The sequence below is a fragment of the Leptidea sinapis genome, chromosome 21 (genome assembly GCF_905404315.1).
Source record: "Leptidea sinapis chromosome 21, ilLepSina1.1, whole genome shotgun sequence".
Classification (NCBI taxonomy): Eukaryota; Metazoa; Arthropoda; class Insecta; order Lepidoptera; family Pieridae; genus Leptidea; species Leptidea sinapis.
In genome coordinates, this window is record NC_066285.1 from 8175664 (window position 1) to 8195383 (window position 19720).

The 19720-nt window shown below is 36.1% G+C and overlaps 1 protein-coding gene across 1 annotated transcript in view; it reads left to right on the top strand.

Annotated features, from left to right (window-relative positions):
- The first annotated feature begins 3640 nt into the window (after positions 1-3640).
- LOC126970452 (uncharacterized) overlaps positions 3641-19720 on the top strand; it is a 67342-nt gene continuing 51262 nt past the window's right edge. Inside the window, exon 1 of the mRNA XM_050816348.1 lies at positions 3641-3901. The gene's annotated coding sequence lies outside the window, so the exon portion shown is untranslated. The remainder of the gene's footprint in view (positions 3902-19720) is intronic.

The following is a 19720-nucleotide window of genomic DNA, read 5'->3' on the forward strand; positions in this document are numbered from 1 at the left end:
ATAACAAGACATATATACTCTTATTACCAAACAGAAAAATATCTATAGAGATAAAATCCAGATTACGACATCAGCGCCACATATCTGTCCAAATTTTTGAAAGTCTAATGAAAAAGTTTGTGTCGTGCCGTTATACAAAATGGCCCCCTTCAGTTTTGATTTTATAATTTGTGACTTTAATTTTCTTCCTAACAGTTTTTTTTTTGTGCCGAAACAAAGGTAAAGTAAGGGGTACCCTCCGGGATAACGACGGGAGGTAGTGAATGCAAATGCATACCAACGCAGCCTAAGTCTGCGTTGATTATGTGGGACTCACGTAAAAACCTAGGTGCCTACCCACTAAACACCACCTGAAGTTGGCTTTGGGCAGGTGCCCTCTAAGCCTTCATCGAAGGCGACTTTCCCTTGGGGAAAGAGAGGCGCAAGCGGCACTCCCTATGGAGTATCCGCTGAGATACCTAGCAATTGTAAGCCTGGTTAATAAATATGTTTAAGTTATCCACATTATCATATGAATAATTAGTACTGTCTGGTCAATATAATGTACTCAATTCGATACAAATATCGTTGTCGCATGTAACGACGTGTTCATTCAAGATCATTCACAAATCGCAAGTCTTAATAATAATAATAATTATTGTCGGTCGCAATTGTTACAATCTAGATACTACCTGAAGTGAGCTATTGTCATTAATAATACATTTTATGTGTTTATTGCTTACCTATATATAATTTTGCGAGTGTAAATAAAGATAATCACAGTCCATGTGACTAGTAGTCATAAAAGTTAATCTTTGGATGTGTCTTCGGTTCCTACAAGTGTTGTCAGGTATTTCAGTTTATAAATTTTCACAGAAATTAACATTGTTGTTTAAGGATTTTATAGAATAAAACTTAGGCCTAGTGCCGCTATGTTTCGCATAGGTTAGTGTCGAGTCAGTCCAGGTCCCATTATGGTAACGCAGAAACGGATCATCTTATGGGCTGCGTCCAAACGGCAATTGACGACGTGCTTGTACAGATCCCCTCCGCTGAAATCGTAGTCTTGGTTTCAACCGACACAATGCCGAATGGCTTGGGTCATATACCAAAGACTACGCAGGACGATCTGTCGCCTGTGTTCGCATTGGTGTATGGTCTGTCCCAATTGGTTGAGTCGCCAACGCTCCCGGATGTGGATAGCCACATGCCGTCCTTATTGGATCTTCTGCTAACTACACTTCCTGATAGTTACCAGGTCTCTGTCGACTCTGTTGGAACGTCCGACCATGGCCTGGTTAAGAGTGTAGTGCCTATCCAACGCCCACGTCGCAGAACACCAGCGACCCGCTGTGTTTGGCACTACAAGTCAGCAGATGGGGATAGGATGCGTTCCTTTTTTGCATCCTTCCCCTGGGGCAAGGTTTGTTTCCCTCCGTATGACTCTAGTGCCTGTGCCGTTGCAGTAGCCGATCTGATACTACAGGGCATGGATATTTTTATACCAAGCTCTGTAGTACCGATCGGTGGCAGATCACAGCCATGCGTCAGTTAATGCAGCATCTGACTGCAAAAACAGGCGTATCGAACTTGGGTTGCGGCGCTGGGCTCAAAGGATCCGAACTGCAAAGTTCTAAAGAGGAAATATAACCGTGCCTCCAGATTTTTTGAGCAGCAAATCGCCCGTGCTAAATCGTAGCACATGGTCAAAATCGGCGAGCAGCTTTCCAGTTACCCGATCGGAACACGCAAGTTCATCGTTGTCGAAAGCTGCTCTTGGTAACTTCAATCAGCCGTCGGTGGTTATTGCTCGAACCTGAAGTCCGTGAACGCTGGAGTGCTCCAATACCGTGGGCTATCTCCCACACTGTATCTTCTGAATATCAATGATACGTAGGTTAAACTAAAAGTTTTGCGTAAGTTTAAAAAACAACATGTTTTACCCAAAATATTAAGTTTATTGCTTTTCAAAATACTCTCCTTTACATTTTAAACAATTTTTCATGCAATCGAACCATTTTTTAAAAACAGGAGGACCACAGATCTAAAGGCATGTTTTATACGTGCTGATTGAACGCTATCACTGCCTCTTCAGAATTGGTAAAAGTGAAACCTCTCATAAAAACTTTGATTTTGGGGAAAATACAGAAATCACAGGGTGCTGGTTGGGGCTATGTGCAGGATGGGTGACGAGTTGTACTTTTTCGGAAGCTAAAATTGACTTAGTTTTGTTGGTCGTGCGTGAAGAAGCGTTGTCATGATGTAGAAGAACGCGGGAGAAACTTGTGTCTTCTATCGAGTCCTCTCTCGAGAAGGTCGCGGAATGGGGTAAATTGAACCTTGTCCAATTTTACCCCCAGAAGACTCAAGTTTGAGCGTTTACCACTATAAAAACCCCATTTGTCGTATCACCGCTCTTCAACAACACTTCCTTTAAAGCATCGCCTAGTATGGCAATTGGGTCTCAAAATCTCGAGAGATTGCCAATTCCGTGGTCATGTGGGTGGCAAAGCCGAATTGACTTCGAAGAAGCTAGGCGTCATAAATAAAGCACGTCAATACCTCAAGCCAGCCCACATTCTAGCGCTCTACAAAGCGCAGATCCAGCCACATAATGCAGTATTGCAGTCATCTCTGGTCTGACGCACCCCATTATCAGTTCGATCCAGATTGGAGTTGTAAAGATTATAATATAGGAGGATTTTATAGAAGATAGAAGTTTATACAAGACTATTCTATGAAAGATGAGTTTATACCAGTATACCTAACAAGACAACAAAAACATTCTCTTCACTTCATTTTAAAAATGATGATTTCTAGTCATCCAAGAAGAAATTGAAGATGCTTTCTAAAGGTAGTGTACCAATATCGACCATGAGTATTTATTTGGCTTTTTGAGCTTTATTCAGTACCTGTCGATTGCCATTAAAAATATCGAATTCAAATTTTTCTTTAATTATAATAATAAACATTGCCATTGGCATTATCTGTTTTGTAGTTGTTCGTACATTTTTGTCTGTACATGTACAACACACCTTGTGTTTGCAAAAATGTAACCATATAATTATTATAGCATCATTTTAGTTCAAAAAACACTCTAATCCCACACTTTTAAATTAATATATGCCAAAATGATTTAGGTATTTTTTATGGAATAGGAGGACAAAGGACCGTACTGGTCACCTAATTTTTATTGACCACACAGAAGCATAACCGTTGTTTCAACAATAAATGCAAACAAGTCTTCGGAAGACATTTAAAAACTCATTTAACAGCAAATAAATATTCACGAAAAATGTATGAACTCAATAAATTAGTATTCTAATATCATTAAAATGGCATTCGGATCTATGATTATGAAATAATAAAGATTAATATTCTTTTTAGTAACAGTATGCCTATCCTTTCTTTTTTATAACTTTATAGATTGACGGAACTATCTATGGCAAGTTTGGACCTCTATGGTAGTTAGCAATGGCTGCATTGCTCTTGGCCTTTGCCTTTCTCCTAACAGGGAAGAAGATTAAAGAAAACTCTATGGTAAAGTGAAAGTCGTTGTCATAAGTCAAGTGTCAACTGTCATTGCTAGTTATCTCTATGCTGTATGATAGATGTAAAGTTTTGACTTTTGAATTTTGATTGATTCAAATCAAACAATTCAAAAGCAAAACACGAAATTGTCACAAAGCCCGATTGTGTGCTAAAACGTGACTGGTGTAATGTGGTAAATTGTAATACTGTCAGGTCTTAATATTTTGCCAAATAAAGTATACGCTTCTTTGATATAAATATTTATTTTTGTTAATAATTATCTATTCTAAATATATAGCAAATAGTGTTCGTAGAGAAAAATTTGGAAATCAAATTGTGTTTGTTAACTTTACATTGTGAATTTATGGGACTCAATATAATATTTCGATTGGTAAGTTCCATGTCTATAATTTTTGTCGGAAACGTGTTTCTCTATCCTAGGAAAATAATTTTCCGCTTATAAGTCACGAAAGTGATTAGAATTTTGTATTATATTTAATTATTATTCATAGTACCTAAGTAAATAAAGAAAAATAGAATCGTTTTCTTTACCATAACGTGCACATTATCACAGTACAAAAAAGCCTTTTCTTCAACAATTTTTATTTTTTTCTACATAATAATGCAATCATAAATCTCAGAGCATGTCATCACATCAGTCTAAATAAAATTTTAATATATATAAATCAAATCGTAAATTTGAAGAACGTTCTCATTTCGGTAAGATCAACACTAGATTTTCTTAAATATTTTTTCAAATTTCTACTAGTGGACCCAATATAGGTTGTACTGAATTAATCTAAGCCATTAACTAATTAATTAGAAAAGTTCAGGAAAGTTCCTATAACACCTATTCGGTTTGTCAAATGAGCTACGGAAGCAGTGATTTTTTTGATTTTACCAAAATGTGACATATTATATACTCAATTTTTTCATAAATTATCAAAAAATATTCCACAATTGGTCCATTTTTGTTTGCAAGTGAAAGCTGTAGTGATGATGTCACACATAATTGTTGGGTGTCCAAGATAAGTTTGTAACAGAAAAAGTTCTAAACAATTATTGTTTTTTCTCTCAATTTTGTGTAAGCTAAGCTAATTCTTAATTAATTAATAATCCTAATTGTTAATTAGGATATCATCCCCACCACCTGGATATGTGGTGGTCCTCCACAGTGCACTTTTCAAGGAGCTTTCTTCCACATACTACACAGATGTGGAATGAGCTTCCTTGTTTGGTTTTTCGGACAATATGTCATGGGTACATTTAAAAATATGTGTACAACTTCTTTAAAGGCCGGCAACACTCCTGTGATTGCTCAGGTGTTGCAAGATAATATGGGTGGCGGTGATCAATTAACACCAGGTGACCCGTACGCTTCTTTGTCCTCCTTTTCCATAAAAAAAAATTACTGCTGATTCCAAGGTTATCTGAAAGAATAAAATAACAATGTTTTTCACTTTTTCAACTGATTTTCTGAGAGTATGTATAATGTTTGGCACACTGCTGTCTAAACGGTTTGATAGATTTTAGCTTTAGAAGAGTTGTTACATTAATTTTTTTATGTATATATTTAGATGTAGGTAGTTGTGAAATCAGTGGTAATTCGGCAATCTAACTAACATTTGTAATGTATCAGGCAAAAGCATTAATTAAAAAAAATTATACATTGTAGGACACACTGTTATTAAATGAAAATACTTTTAACAAAATTAGTGCTACTCTTACTACATTTGCTCCATGGTCCTCACAAAATTTTTTCTCGGCTTGTGTTGCTTCATTCCCTGATTTCTAACAGCATGATAAAATGTATCAAATTTTTTCATTTGATTCACTCATTTTCTTTTCAACAGAAAGAAAAAATTTTACTAATTTGTATCTATTTTTGAAATGAAACCTATTCAATGTCATGAAAAACTCCCAGATAAAAGTAGTACAGCTACTGAGATTATGTTACATGTTTATATTTGATAAAACTTTCCCCTACCTATTATGTATTTTATAATAATACTAGCTGACCCAGCAAACATATTGCCGATATTAAAATCGCGATACAAAATTAACTGTTGATCGTAGATGAGTTGTATGTATTTTTTAATGCTGACTCATAATCAAACAAATTTAAAAAAAAATGTCAAAAAAATTAAAAAAAAAATTCGTGTGGACCACCCTTAACACTTAGGGGGATGAAAACTAGATGTTGTCGGATTCTCAGACCTACTCAATATGCACTCAAAATTTCATGAGAATCGGTCGTTTCGGAGGAGTTCAATGTTTAACACCATGACATGAGAATTTTATATATGAGATTATGTATAATTTGAGCCATCAGGGTAATTACTATGGCCATTGACAATAATTAAAATGTAAGGGAGGAAGTTCTAATTAAGGCAATTAACCTTTGTAATTATACTTAAAGTATATTTGATTAAACTGTGACAATTTCAATAAAGCTCTGCTTAAACCATATTTACTATTATAAACAATATTCTTGCACTAAAATAATTATTATGAAATATATAGTAACATTTAGTGATTTCATGACATAATCTCTATCTACAGGTGTCTCAGAATTATCCAACTAATAGATTTGTTCACATCCTGAGTAAAACTGTTTGTAAAGTAAGACAGTAAGTATACATATAAATTATGTGCCATTTTCTTATGTGATATTTGTATGGCAACATTAAGAAGTTGGGTGAATTCTTGGAGGAGCTTGGCTGGTTGGAATAGTCCCTCCCACGCTAAATAGGCTCCATTTGTTGTCGAGTTGGGAAACCACCCATGTGAAGTAGTAAGTTTATCATAAATATAAAGTTCTATGTCTTATTATGTCAGTTGAAAATAAAAAAAGATAACGTTTATTGGTACAAACAAATAATGGGTTACACTCTGGTAGTTCCGGCAGAATGTTATAGTTGTGCATTTTTTAATATTTTGGAATGGTTAGGGAATAACCTCGCATGAATTGATTTATTTATCAGTATAAAAGTACTAGCATTTATGTGGTTATGTACAGTATTCATTTATTGCGCTATCATACATAAAAATGACAATTATTTTACATTAAAAAGTTGATCTCATAAAAATCAACTTTCATTCAGTTTATTTTCAAGGACTGTCTTACGAATTTTGGATCAGGTTACGTGTCCTGACGCGAGTTTAACATTTTATACCCATCCCAAGATAAGTGCTCAATGCCGCTAAAGAAATTTTCACTTCAAAAAAAACCACTCCTAAAACCTTTCGCGTTACATTAAAATTGGTTGTGGATGAAATCTGATCTTGTGTCAATAGATATTCCTTTATAAATCTACCGAGGTCATTACTATTCAAATTGTCAAAATAATTTAGTAGAATACTATGAATTCGCAGTTATCGTGCAGTTGCAGTGCAGTTTTTTTTAACAGAATAAGCAATTCATTTACTGCAGAGTACCTGATGAATCACTGGAACAGGTATGCTTAGTTACCTTAGTACCGTTAGGTATGTCAAATTTCTTTCTTTTTTACAAGCGTCGCGTTGCAGTTTTTACACGCTTTTTATTAGCTTCACCTGTATGTATGTATGTTTGTTTGTAACCGACTCATTTGGGCGCGATTTTTACCCACTTTAAACGGCCAGATTTCGTTCAAACTTCGTAGCTTTATCGAGGACCGATGATAATACTTTCATTTGAAATAATTATTCCATTTTTCAATTTGCAAAATAAGATTTTTGTTAATTTATATATAACTTTTATCTATCGTCTATAAGGCAGGAATTGATGTTAATTTTAAAATTTCAACCATTATCCCTAACCGATTTATGTAATATTAGGAAATTTACGAATACCAAAAAGAATTTTTAATTAAACAATGCAAATAATAGTTAATAAAACACGCTTTTGTAAACTAAACTTAAAAGTAGGAAATAATTTCCAATTTTTAGTTCGGTTTTCTACAAAAAGCTTATTTTTTTTAGGTTTTTTTTAACTACTAATAATTTTGTAGAACAGCTCTGCGGGGCTAGTTGAAGTAATAATATAAACTGAAACACACAATAGCTCAAACAAAAGACCTCAGTGCGCAAATGGCACAGTCAAACTAGCTATGGATAATTACTTAAGGCGACACTAAATGCCAGTGACCTTGAGCGATATGAGTTCACGGCTGCCGGCCCGCCATCTATGTAACAAAGCCAATATTTTCAAAATTCTTGGGTGGAAAACAGTTTATATGCTTACAATCCTCGTTATTCACTACTAATCTGAATAAATGAACCTACACAAAAATGTACAAGCTATAAGAACTTTTCTGAGAGAAGTACCAAAAAATGCGTCACGCCAAGCCAAAAAACTTGTTTAACTTCAAAGAAAAGTGGTAGTTCAAAAAGGCTCGGCAGTGTTAACTATGATCAACAGCAAGCATTAGCAACCTACAAATAAGACTTAAGGATATGTGTAACAGGATTAAGTAAGAGTTCATAGCTCGAAATGCTATACTTTCACCACAAAACTTGTCTAAAAACACCATGTTTGCGTGTTTTCTGCTTACTCTTCGCCTTAAAAGCTATATTTTCATATTTCGGACACCTCAATTTTATTGAATACTAGCTTTCATGCACGACTTCGTCCGCTTTGAATTGTTATTTTGGGCATTTTATTTTCTTTTTTAGGATACTTTTCAAATAATACACAAACAAACTCTTTCCGCTGCTGGCAGCGCTCTTCTATGATACAGCGTATATCCCTTGTCATTGTGGACAGTCTCTTTAATAGTATTTCCATGTGAACTTTAATCTGCTATTTCATCCCCATGTAGGTCAAAGTTTAAAAAATGCTGGAAATTATTTTTTATCAAGTGCCTAAATACAAAGTTTTATGGTTTTATCTTTGATAATGACGTATTTAAATACAAACTGATACATCTCCTATTTCAAGCCCTCAATTTAATTTTGCAATAAAAGGTAGCCTATGTCCCTTTTCAAGCTCTAATCTATCTCTGTACTAAATTCTATCATAAGCGGTTCGGTGGACAAGGCGTAAAAGCGTAACAAACAAAGTAACATTCAAATTTATTATATTAGTAGGGATATGATGAAATAATAAGGTTTAACTCCAGAACTTAAGCAGTACCTACCTAATACTAAATAATAACAGAAACGCGAATGAAGCCCTATCATTGAGCAGGAGAAACCTATGCATACCAGATGGCTAACTGGGCACTGTCACCTAAATAAGCACCTCAGTGTGGTCGGAATAAAAAACGAAAGAACTTGCATATTTTGCCTTGAGTCCGATGAAACGCCTCTTCATCTCCTCTGCAATTGCGGCCCACTAATGCATAAGCATCCTTGGCGACTATACCATGCTCCCAGATTCTGTTTGTAATACTCGTATCAAGAAGATACTGCGGTTCGTAAGGGACTACGCGCACTTATTCAGCTCCATTCGCGTTTCGCTGAACGACTTTGGTCACACTTATACAGCTCTGCTTCTATCAGCCGCGTACGGAACTTTAAATCACGTCTGCACTCTTTAATCTTTGCGTGCATAATGATTACGTCAAATCAATGCAGGAACAATACAGGTCGCAACTTGTCGACAAGGAGTCGCGAACCATCCCTGTAAAGAGCTGTTCCGCCGCATTCGACGGCGAACAGCGCTGTACGAATAATAAAAACACATTTATCCTGATTTTATGCTGGTTTGCCGCGAAAGCAGAATGGACGCGGAAAGCTGAATCGAAGCGTACACGTCTCCATACAAAATTGTTGTTTTCTATGGACAAAAGCTGAAAAGAGCTGCATAAGTGCGCGTAGTCCCTAAATGCGGGTAGTCCCTAAATGCGGCAGGGGGTTCGTATGAGTGGCGGACGCAATCAGTCAATTCTGGACGCGGTGTTACTAAGACTCATTAGGATTAGCCAAATAGCCACCCTCTCCAAATAATAATAATAGCTAATAATTAGTTGTGTTTGAATATCATGGAGGTCAATGCACTGAACCAATGTTGCAACATTGTTGTTTACAATTCTTATCAATTTGCTGTTACTTTGTTCTCTGCTTCAACAATGTGCTTTCGTTGTGAATGCATCGTAACTGTGAATCTGACCCTAATGCGCTTTTGTTTAGAAGCGAAACATTAACATTCCATAAGCCTAGCCATTTATCCTGCTTTTATTATGTTCAAATGAAATGCCTCCCTTAGTTCCCTACTAATGCAGCAACATAATAAAAGAAAACAATGAAATCATTTAATTTTTATTTAATATACAAAACAATGCTTATCCATTAGAGTTTCACTTGCAAAGCTTCTTTTTTTATTTACTTTACCCGGCAGACGCTGTTCTGTCAATAGACAAAAAATATGTATCTATGTCTTCGGGTATAATGTAGTCTAAAGCCATCGGATATTAATGATTTTATAATATGTAGTAATAAACTGATAAGAATTAATATCGTATTTGTATAAACATTTTTAACTTTTATACTACCGCTTTATAATTTCCAATTTTTCAAGTATTTATTATAAGCCATCGCGGACTTTTCTGTAGAACTATTTAAGATAGGTACACAATTCCAATATACATAATTTTGTTAAATATATCTCAAGACAGCGTTTTCGTGGAAAGCTCCCAGACAGCTTATGTTTTTCCGACACCTCCAACAAATGACGTTAATGTATACAAAATACTATATACTAAAACCTTCCTCGAGAATCACGCTACCCATTGGTGAAAACAGCATGGCAATCGGTGCAGTAGATTTTGAGTTTATCGCGAACAGACGGACAGACAGACGCGGCGGAAGATTTTGTTTTTAAATAATATGTAGTGAAGATATCTGAAATGTAATATACAACTTGAAAATCTTTATGTACATTTATTATTAGGTTCATAAAGGATTAAGCAGGTCTCTCTTTTTTTATGGAATAGGACAAACGAGTGTACGGGTCACCTGTTGTTAAGTGATCACCGCCGCCCACAATCTCTTGCAACACCAGAGGAATCACAGGAGCGTTGTCGGCCTTTAAGGAAGGTGTACGCGCTTTTTTTGAAGGTACCCATGTCGTATCGTCCCGGAAACACCGCACAAGGAAGCTGATTCCACAGCTTTGTAGTACGTGGAAGAAAGCTCCTTGAAAACCGCACTGTGGAGGACCGCCAAACATCCAGATGGTGGGGATGATATCCTAACTTGTGGCGTGTCGTGCGAAGGTGGAATTCGGCGGCGAATATCTCTATATATTATGCTCATCAGTTATTACTACATAATATACCTAATTACTTAACCCCCTATTCATAATAGTCTGCTAACTTAAAGCATTGCTAATTCTCACTCTGTCTTCAATAGAAATTGACCGAAGTCAGAATGAAGAAAAACACTCTGTAGCGGCTGTTTTATGTTAGCGGACCATTCTACTAAAGAGATTTATAATTATCGGATTTATGATCCGATAGTTAACATATAGCGACATAAAAGCACACTACTTTTACTATTATTTTTATATTATTCATAAATAATTAATGCAGTGCAAGTGGGTGGCTTCTGTGCACGGCATTCCGGTACCACAGCGAGTTTTCGCACACAATTCCGATGCCTTTAGACTACATTATTCCCGAATACTTACATTTTTTTCTATTGACAGAACAGCGTCTGTCGGATTAGCTAGTCAATCAAATCAAATCAAGTGTCCCAAAGTTATGGGACATGAAGGGAAAGTACCTTAAATATCGTAGATAGGGTATTTTACTGAAGGAAGACTTTATGTTATTTTTAAAAGTTAGTAATTCTGCATTCAATGATTTTCTAAAAATAACTTGCCTCGTCTTGGAATTTCGATTCCGACTCAAATGTAAAAAAACACTCATACTGTTATGGTATGTAGATATGAGAAAGTAGTCAATTAAGTGGGTATTTTTTTGTAAATTAATTAATTAAATGCTCAAAATGTGATCCCTCCTGTCTTACGCAAATCGCCAATCTTTTAATGAGTCCGCTGCCTTTTGATTTTCTTATAATTTAATGGTGAATACTCGATATTATATGGCACAATTCTGTTTGTAACTCACCCACGTTCTCGTATCGCTTTTAAACTAAAAAAAATATGCTATAAAGTATTTTAATTATGAAGTGGGTAGTTATTTACGAATAACCAAGGCTATCTATGGAATGATAATATCTCTACTTTTCGGACGTCGTCGTCGGCAATAAATAACTTTCTTGAAATTTGACTCAAACATTTTACGTTGCTCCTTTCTTTTAAAATACTATGTTACTTAAGAAGAGTTATTAGTTTTCGGCCATTCTTTCGATTGGCATCATAAAAGTAGGGGTGTTTTTTTTTACATTTAAGTCGGTTCTAGTCCCAGACGAGGCAAGTAATTTTTAGAAAATCTTTGAATGTAGAATTACTAACATTTAAAAATAACATAAAGTCTTCTTTAAGTAAAGTACCCTATCTACGATATTTAAGGTACTTTCCCTTCATGTCCCATAACTTAGGGACAGCCTGTATAATAAAACAACTCGTGTGCGTAGGATTAACAATTTGTCGAGCCCGCATAATTTGACACTTCATAAACATTGAAATGAAGTGTTTAGATAAAACATTAGTAATTTGCTTTGCTTATTGCATTGTGGAATGACGTTGTGTTGAAGCGTGTGTATCTTATATAAATTATATCATGGAAATGGTTATTACGTATTTGTCGAGCCCGCGTAATTTGAAACTTCAAATACATTGTATTGTAGTGTGTGGATAAAATTTATGTGAGTTATTTAAGCATTTCTCATTAGTCATTTGCTTTGTTTAGTATCATAGACCTGACAGGCCATAAATGGGTGACCAATTTCGATTTGTATGTTTTATTTGCATAATTATTATGCTGGTGGTTAGTTAGTTTAATATTCAAAATACTAAGGGGCTAATTCCATGCGTGGCTGACCGTTAACGACTCTTTTCTATCTTACTGTATCTCCGTTAGACATGTCCTTTTCGATCGCTGTGTTTGTCTATGCGCTAGTTTATTGTTAGTCTACGGTTATTACCAAATACGATCCATTTTGTTATATATTTAGGGCTAAGAGGACAAATACACTTTCGAACCCATCCAAGCTATGTTTCTATGTCTTCTCTCTCAGGCTAATCGCTTTTATAAAGCCGACGATCTTCTCAGGAGAAGATACTTTTTTGTATCTCTTCAGAGACCATGTTCTCCTACTGGCTCCTTTTACAGTGGAGCTAACACTAACGCTCAGAATATGGCTGGGTGTTTCCATTGCTTTTTGTAAATGCATTGGATTGTAATTGTATTACAATGGATTCCTTTAGTGTATGCAATATGTTCGTTTGGCCTGCAATGACCATCCATCGTTAAGTTCTAAAACTAATGTCTAATTAATAAAAAAATTAACAGAAATAAAATTTGAAAACAAAATTTATTGAACGATGCAGGACTCGAACCCGCGACCTCGCGTTCCGTTACGCGGATGTAAAGTAGATCCTGTAGATGAAGCCACAACCTGAGAGTTGAACAAAGCATACAAGATTTTATCAACGTCACTCCAACGGTTGGCTCAGTTGGTAAGAGCGCTCGCACGGAACGCGAGAGGTCACGGGGTCGAGTCCCGCATCGTTTTTAACATTTTGTTTTTAAATTTTATTTGCGTAATTAATCCCAGGAGTGAGGGTCTAAAACATAACAAATTGTTTAAAAAAATAAATAGAACGCCATGAAAAGTTACTCCAAGTTTAAAACTACTTCTCCCTATCATGTAATTCTGTAGTGACAAAGGTAAGATAAAGACAAAAAGTTTTAAACCTGGAATAACTTTAATTCGCGTTTATTAATAACACAGATAGGGTTTATCCTTGTCCGTAGTTTAACGGCCGTTCCCAATATTCAGTCTATCTCTTGCTTAAGATAAAAATCGTAACTATCGTTGACTTTTCTGTCCCAATAAACTTATCGACGGTAACTCACACTCGACGTATAGCTTACCAGCGATATAAAGTTTGTATGGAAATTGCAATTCACGCGTCCCAATATAAGGCGATAAGAATGACTTATCGGGTATATTGGGACAGCTTCAGATCATTGACAGCTAATTACTGACAGCAGAAGGTAGTAATTTATCGCTATGTGTAGATAGTATATTGGGAACGGCCGTAAATGAAGTCACATTCCCAGTACTAACTTTAGTCTGCGTCTAATACGGCGGGTAGAGTGTAATATGTGATACACATTCTTAGCAGGTCCGGCTGTAGCTAAGCCACTAACGGTAGATTCAATTCACTTTTTGTCTATGTTATCAGCTTGCTTCTTGCGGCTGAATTCGTGTTAACGACCCCGTTCTAATCGGGCAATTGACGCTGAATAGCTGATTGTTGTGATGTATTTAAATTGATCTGTTTGAATATCGAATGCCTATTTTACCTAATATTAGGTAGATGAAAGTCTCGCAAATCTATACTAATATTATAAAGCTGCAGTGTTTGTTTGAACGCGCTAATCTCTAGTACTACTGGTCCGATTTGAATGATTCTTTCAGTGTTGGGTAGTCCATTTATCGAGGAAGGCTATGTTTTTTTCAAAATTAGGGATCCGTAATAAAATTGCTATTTTGTAACACAAGGTGTAAAATCGAAAACCTATTTTTGCGTGCGCTGCAAAAACTATTGACAATAGAACAAAATGATGTACAGGCTATAATATAGGCAATATTTTATTACTTATAAAACTATCGCGTGAATTATACTTTATATGGCAAAACAACGTTTGCCGGGTCAGCTAGTATCTTTATATAAATATAATTCTTCTGTACGTGTGTAGACAGTGAACTCCTCCTAAACGGCAGTACCGATTTGAATGAAATTTTCTGTGTGTTCAAGTGGATTCGTGGATGGTTAAGATTCACAAGTGAACTATGTACCTCCTAAAATGGATGGACCGATTTTGATAATTTTTAGATTCTCAAAACAGTCCATACATGTAATTCTCCTGCGTATGTTAGTGTCTGCGTATATAGTTATCTGTCGGGTCCGCTAGTAGTATGTGTACTTGTACTTAAATCTATTTGGCTATATCCCTACTAATATTATACATATATGTGAATGTAAGTTTGTTTGTTACGCTTTTACGCCGGAGCTATTGAACCGATTTTTGATGAAATTTGGTACAGAGATTTTATCCCGGAAAATCCATGGGTCAATCCGCGGGATTTGTGAAAAAAGAGAATTCACGTAAATAAGCTATAACTATACCAATAGTAGGTTTAGTTTGCAGTAGACAGCAATCTTCCTCGAAAAAAGAATCATAAAAAATTTTGGGAACGGGAGCGAAACCGGGAACTGGAATAGGACATAAGATAATATCTTCAATTCCAAACTTGCTTATTATTTTTAAAAACCTTTTATTTACGTGGACGAAGTCGCGGGCATCAGGTAGTACCTACTACATATTATGTGGATGGATTTGATGACATTAAAAAGGTAACATTTCAAAAAAATTAAATTTGATTTCCAGCTATATATATTCACTTGTTTTCCTTTCTGCAAAAATAAGTGAATGTATGAAGGAATTCGATACATTTTAATTTATTTTACAAAAACTTTTTTTTACGCAAACCGCGAAAAACGTTTTAATTATCATATTGAGGGACGAGACTTGCAGGTCGTTCAGCTGATGGTAATTGACACAGCCTGCCTATTACAATTCAGTGCCGCTCAGGATTAATGAAAAACCCAAAATTCTGAGCGGCACTACAATTGCGCTCGTCACCTTGAGACATAAGATGTTAAGTCCCATTTGTCCAGTAATATCACTAGCTACGGCGCCCTTCAGACCGAAACACAGTAATGTTTAAAAATTACTGCTTCACGGCAGAAATAGGCGCAGTTGTGGTACCCATAATGTCAACATCCTGAGCAAAGGAGACTCCCACTGGCTACGGAAGAGTAGCGCAAAGTTAGTTTAAGCTTTATCAACAAGATGGCTAAAAGTCCCTTGCTTATTTTCAAATGGGTCGAAACTGTTTAATGATCAATACCCAGACAAGTATCTAATATATAGTGTTCGACCGAAACTACTTAATTAGAAACCGAAAAGTTTTTTTGGGATGCATACTTTTACTAGTGGGAGGCACCTTTGCACAGGATGCCGGCTAGATTATGGGTATCACAACGGTGCCTATTTCTGCCGTGAAGCAGTAATGTGTGAGCATTATTGTGTGTCGGTCTGAAGGGCGCCGTAGCTAGTGAAATTACTGGACAAACGAGACTTAACATCTCAAGGTGTTGCGCGCAATTGTGGTGCCGCTCAGAATTTTATGGACTGCATTGTAAAGGTCAGGGCGTATCAATTACCATCAGCTGAACGTCCTGCCCGTCTCGTCCCTCAATGTCATAAAAAAACTGTAGTTTAGTGACATTCGGCTTACTTAATACACTTATATCTGTCTGTATATACAGACAGACAGAGAAAAATGAATGATTTATTTCATATATATTACTCCTATAATATAAACAAAAATTAAAAAAAAACATGTTAACACTTCTTGGTAGGTAGGTACCTAGAGGAATCTAATATATAAAATTCTCATGTCGCGGTGTTTGTAGATAAACTCCTTCGAAACGGTTTGAACCGATTCTCATGAAATTTTGAGTGCATATTGGGTAGGTCTGAGAATCGGACAACATCTATTTTTCATCCCCCTAAATGTTAAGGGTGGTCCACGCCAATTTTTTTTTTTGACATTTTTTTTAAAATTTGTTTGAGTATGAGTCAGCATTAAAAAAATACATACAACTTCAAATTTTCACCCATCTACGATCAACAGTTACTTTTGTATCGCGATTTTAATATCGGCAATACGTTTGCTGGGTCAGCTAGTATGTCAATAAATTTCTTCGATTAAAAATGTTCAACTGTTCACTCAGATATATTATTGTTTGTTTAGATTGCTGTCAACAACTCACGTTTGCCCACTTGCATTAAGTCTGACGTCACCGGGGTGATTAACCTTTCACGCTTCGGCATTTTTGGCGACTCAGTAAAAAGGCTTCAGTGGAATTTTTGTATGATCTTCGGCATTCAATATAAAGGGTGTCCAGCGGAAAATTTTGTTTTTTAAACTTAAATAAAAAACATATTATTAAACTCAAAATATTTATTATATTTTTAAAACAAAGCACGTTTCTGCGGATTTTATTTTTTAAAAATAATGTCCTCCAAGTGACGTCCATTTCGCGTAACACACTCTTGTAAGCGAACCCTCATATTGGCGAATACGCGCGAACACAGTGCTTGGGGGATTGCATCAATTTCACGCCGGATATTTTCTTGTAGGGCAGATATGGTGCGGGGATTATTACAGTAAACTTTGGACTTGAGGTATCCCCACAAGAAAAAATCACAGGGCGTCAAGTCAGGCGATCGTGGTGGCCAGGCTATGTCTCCGTACTTGCTTATTAATTTTCCAGGGAAAATGTCCCTTAACTTCGACATGGACACCCTGGAAGTGTGCGGGGTTGCCCCATCTTGCTGGAAATGTGTCCTATTGTTGCGTCCTGGAAAAACTTGCAATTGCGGCACTAAAAACTCATCAATCATGCGGCAGTATACAGAGGTATCCACAGTTTCCCCCTGATTAAAAAAATACGGTCCGATTATTCCTTGAGCTGAGATGGCGCACCATACTGTGGTTTTCGGGCAGTGCAAACTTTTCTGATGACGTTCTCTTGGGTTGTTGGGATTCCAGTAACGCATATTTTGCTTGTTTACGTAACCCCCGATGTGAAAATGTGCCTCATCGCTGAACAATATGTTTCCAAGTGTTCTGGGGGTTCGAAATCGTTGCAAAGCCGTTCTGGCGTACCTTTCTCTTGAAACATAATCGTTCTCATTCAATTTTTGGACAATTTGCATTTTATAGGGATGAAGCTTTAGTTTTTTTTTCAAAATCGTATGCACAGTTGACTTCTTAATGCCTGTAGAGGCGGCAATCTTTCTTACTGATTTCCTTGGATTTCTAAGAATTTCTTGACGCACCTGTGCCACTCGTTCTGGTGTTGCTGCCGACGTAGACGGTCCTGGTGGCGGCCTATTGATCATTGTCCCTTCTTCTCGAAATCTTTGCACCCACGTTCTGATAAGCTGCGTACTCGGACCATCGCTTAATCGCCGAATGTTGTAATGCAAACAAAAAGCACGACGCGCTCGAATAGGCGAATTGCCGTTCAACAAATATTGTTCCACCGCATACGCGCGGTGCGCGCCCGACCAATGACTCATGGCGACTGACAAATCCGCAGAAACGTCGCTTCTAACGTCACCCCCTCCGCAGCCCTAACCCCGCTAACAAATGAGTAACGTTTATTTAAAGTTGAAAAATTCCCGCTGGACACCCTTTATTATGCGCAAGTTTAGGGAAAAGGAGGACAAACGAGTGTAGGTACGGGTCACCTGGTGTTAAGTGATCACCGCCGCCCACATTCTCTTGCAACATCAGATGAGTCACAGGAGCGTTGCCGGCCTTTACGGAAGGTGTACGTGATTTTTTTGAATGTACCCATGTCGTATCGTCCCGGAAACACCGCACAAGGAAAATGATTCCACAGCTTTCCTTTTATATAAATTATAGGATAATTATTATATTAAGTAAACCTATATTCAATATATAACACCCAAATCTTATTTAATTACATATTTTCTTTTATGTAAATTCTAGAATAATTATTGTAAGTAAAGCAGTATTTTTAGCATTATAGTGCGATTTGTCCAGTTTCGTACAGATTTCTCAAGTGTGGTTTTAGGGAGATAAAAAATAAAGCGTAGACTTCTTGATGTGTTAAGTTCTAAGGCGCAGTGGACAATTTATTTTGTGAGTACCGAATGAGACCGAAGCGTCACGCTCGGATATGTAACGCTTGTTCGGATAAAGTCGGCTCGAGTCGACTAACGGAGCGCGATCAGCTAGAGCATTTATACACAACTACCGGGACGTTTTTGCATTTGTATATGTGCGGTTAGCACATAATATATAAATATAATAGCCAGGTACTTTATATGGATTATATATCTAATAACGATATTAAAATAGTGAATATTAATATTAAACATTAAGCAACTCCAGACATTTCGCACTCATCCACATACTAACTTTCAACGAATGAATCATTTGTATTTAACTGTAATTTGTTCTGATATTATATCTATGAACTCATCCTTGCCTTGAAATTGGTAATAACCTTACAATAATAACATTGAACAATAATTAATATTATAAAACATAAGGATAAACTTCAAAAATCAATTAATTAATTACTAACGAAAACCAAATAACGAGTCCCCACAACAATAACACAAAAATAATGCCGGGAGAATTTCTTGCGCCCCTTCTTCTCTCTCAGAACTGTTTCCGAAGCGGTAGTAGTACCTAGTATATTAGAAATGACATCAAAAAACATTCTAAATTGATTCATTTAGAATTCTTTTGAGAAAATAAATGTCTTTTATACCTTCTACACACACACACACACACACACACACATACACAAACACACAGACAGACACACACAGACATCCTGTTTGTATAATATTTTTCTTTTGTTATGTGTTGTGATTTTTAGACTTAATTTGTGATCCCTAGTTTTTAGTAACTGTTAATTTTAATTGATATGGAAGAGCGTGGCCTTCTGGCACAGGTGTTCAAAGAAGGTCACATCCACTATTATGTTAATATTTTTAATTTTTTTCTTTTATCAATGTTTAAAGATATAATTACTATTTATTTGGCATTCACCATTGATACATACAGCATTGATTTTCAGTATAATTATTTTCCTCTTTAAAATATTACTTACCTCTTTTTCTGACTGTACAAGGAATCATTTTTTTTTAGAATCCTTTAAAGATACAAATACTACTTCAAATGCAAAGTCTCGAAAGTAATTTACCTGTTATAAAATCAATTACAAGGTAAAAGCTGTAAATTGAACATCCAATAAAAAACTTTATAGAATATTTGTCGGTTTGCCCGTTTGTGTTACATATGTATTTGTACGTATAGGCAAAACGCAAGCACTACTAAATACATTTGATTCAAATTTAGCATCAATACTAACAAGAGGTTAGGACATATTATAGGCCACGGACAAGTAAAAAAACGACGCCGTGTCACCTTACATTACAGTGAAGCACCAAAACAAGCCGGTAAACGTGTAAAT